Source organism: Molossus molossus, unplaced genomic scaffold (assembly GCF_014108415.1).
Source record: "Molossus molossus isolate mMolMol1 unplaced genomic scaffold, mMolMol1.p scaffold_m16_p_16, whole genome shotgun sequence".
NCBI lineage: Eukaryota > Metazoa > Chordata > Mammalia > Chiroptera > Molossidae > Molossus > Molossus molossus.
Window position 1 is genome coordinate 62,063,938 of NW_023425351.1, and position 3,433 is coordinate 62,067,370.

The following is a 3,433-nucleotide window of genomic DNA, read 5'->3' on the forward strand; positions in this document are numbered from 1 at the left end:
CACTGTCCTTGCACTGCTTGCATGAGATTATAGTGCTCGTTCCAATTCATCCTCTAGAGCAAACACTGAAACATGTCCTCATTATTCATGACCCACTTTTTATGGCGTGGAAGAGCATTTAGAATGCCCTCGGGTGCACATGAGGAAAACCTCTGGACTTAAAACCAGGAAACACACTGGTTCAAACTTAACGGTTAGCAAGCACCTTACTAATCATAACACTGAGCAAGTTGTGTGTCTCCCCACACAGCCTGGGGCTTCCCTTGAACTGGGATACTGGGATCTGCCTGTTACCTTACAGGGTTATTGTGAGGACATTGTAAATAAAGCATATAAAAATAATTTTGAAATATAAAAGTTAGAGAACACATTACTGTAAAGAATAAAATGTTTCAGTCATTTCAAACTGTTTGTTTTTGACATTTTATTTGAGAGCTTTTTAATAAACCATCTACTATTTCTTGTCATGCAGACCAAATTTCATATCTTAGCTACATTTCCCTGTCTGCAAATCAAAAATCACACCTAAAATCACTAAATGAGCACCAGTTATGTGCAAATTATGTCTGACACAAAGAAAAGTACCAAACACAACATCCCTGTCTTCAATTTACATCCAGTATTTCTTATATAAAATAAAGTCTGAATAATTTATTGAGAAAATACTTGAATAATTTTGCATTTATAGACTATGAAGTTCTTGACGAGCAACCAAAAATGGTAATAAAATACAGTCATTTTAAATTTGCTACATAACTATTTACTATTGCACAGTGAAGCTTATTTATATAGAAATAAAGTAGCACCATGGTCTGTGGGAGAAGAGTTAAAGAGAAAGTGAAAAAAGAGTAAAAGAACAACACAAGAAAGGCTAAAGTTTGAGTAAATATTTAAAAAATGTTTTCTTAATTTTAATAAAGTCATTGAAATATAATTGTTTGAAGCCAAAATAGTAACAATTCATTTTGGTATTTATAATAAATATATACAGAAGTAAATTATATGCAACAATAACAAATTGGACACACAGAAAGAAAAATAAATATAGTGATATAAGAGTCCTATATGTCATATAAGTGATATATTATTTGAAAGTAAACTGTGAAAAGTTTGGCATATTTTAACCACTAAGAAAACACTAAAATAACATAAATGTATATGGACAGTAACTATGGTAGAGATTAAAAAGGAATTATAATATAAATACCCAAATAATTTTTAAAAAGCATGAAAAATCCAGAGAAAAAGTAACAAAGAACAAATGAAACAGATGGAAAACAAACAGAAAGATGGTAGTCATACTGAGTACAATGCAATTAAATAAAAAAAATAACAAAAACATTTGTTCCTCTATACCTATACACTGATTTCAAATATTCCAAATAATCTGAGTAGAAGCAATACATTAAAAATGTTTAATGTATTAAACTGAATGGTAATAAAAATAGAACATAAATTGATGGGATTCAGCTGAAGTAAACTTAGAGTGAAATGTATAGCTTTAAAAGCGTTTAATGCATATAATAAAAATAATTATATATAATCAAAACTAAATTTTCATTTGATTGGACTTGGAGAAAGCAATGGTGAATAAAACCAAAGTGAGTAGGATCAAAGAAAAAAATAAAGAAAATCAATCAATTACATAGAAAATGAATAAACAATAGGTAATAGTTTAAAACCATTATCTAAACTTCAGCCCTAAGAAGCAAGAAAAAAAATGTATCCAAAGTAATATAAAGAAGACAATGATAATGAGTGCATAAAATAATAAAACAGAAAAACAGATAATCAATACAACTATAATCTTGCTTAAGATTAATAAAACCTATAAGTAGGTAGATAAGTAAAAAAGGAGGGGAGAGGAGGGGAAGGAGGGAAAGAGTGAAGGAGAGAAGAAGGGGGAGCACAATGCCAATCTTAGGGATAAGAGAATTGATTAGTACAAATCCTATAGGCACTCACATATTTAAAAGGCAATACTATCAAATATATTAGACAAAAAAAATTCAACAACTTTTATAAATTTGAAAAATTATTTTAAAAGACAAAAAATAACTAAAACTGGCACAACAGAAATCTGAATGGTCCATTTCTCTAAGAATTAATTTTTTAATTAAAATATTTCTGTTGAAGAAAACTAGTGCAAAACGCCAAAATATTATAAAGCATTTAAAGAATAAAATAATATCAATCCAACATAAACACTCTCAAAAAATAGACATTGGGGATCATCTTGCCTAAAAAATAATTATAAACAATAGAAAAAGATGACAAAAAAGCAAATTAAAATCACATAAAGGCAGTGAAGAGTACAGACAGTGTAGTTAGGAAAAGCTATGAAATGACATACACTTTATACCATATTTATCCAAAAGGATGGGCAGAGAAGTCACTGAGCAGGGTTGTGAATAGGCAAACACAGCCACTGGAATGTGGTGGAATTGCACAAAGGAAAGAGTTGCTGAGGAGGAGCCTAGTGTTTTTTATATATAAATTCTGCACAAGTTCTTAACTTTCCCCTGAAGAACACATATGGGCGTGGGGTGGGGGTGGGGGGGAATCTAGCAAAGTAAAAAATACCTGGTTTGAAAGGAGAACTCTTGCTCAAGAAACAAAGTTTGCTTATTAAATTTAAACAAGAATATGCTAATCCAGATTTTCCACATAATAATAATCACAATGTATAGGATACAATTCCAAATTACTGGGCATATTAAGAATGTTTCCATCTCCAATTATACAACCAATTTTCAAGAGAGACAAGCACAAGATGTCAAGGGTAGGGTAAATCAGATGTTGAAAATAGTGGACATTGCCTGGCCAGCGTGACTCAGTGAACTGAGTGTCATCCCATAGACTGAGAGGACCATGTTCGATTCCTGGTCAGGGCACATGCCCAGGATGTGGGCTTGATCCCCAGTAGGGGGCGTGCAGAAGGCAGCTGATGGATGGTTCTCTCTCACATGGATGTTTCTATCTCTCTCTCTAAAAAAATTAATAAAAACATATTTTTTTTAAAAAAGAAAGAAAATGGTGGACATGGGTTTTCTTAATTTTGTTCTCAACATATTTTTTATAGAATTTTCTTAGCTATTGCTAGTGAAGTAAAGCACATTTGAAACAACAGAAAAGAATATAAGGTTTTTTAAAGCAAATGGAAATACTGAAAATAAAAACATTTAAGTTAAAATTAACTAGTTTAGCCCAGCCAGTGTGACTGAGCATCAACCCATGCACCAAGAGGTTGCTGATTTGATTCCCAGTCAGGGCACATGCCCAGGTTTTGGGCCAAATCCCCAGTTGGGGGCATGCAGGAAGCGGCCAATCAATGTTCTCTCTCATCGATGTTTCTGTCTCTGTCTCTCTCTCTCTTCCTCTCTCTCTAAAATCAATAAAGGGGGGAAAATAAAAAAATTAACTAGTTTGGCTT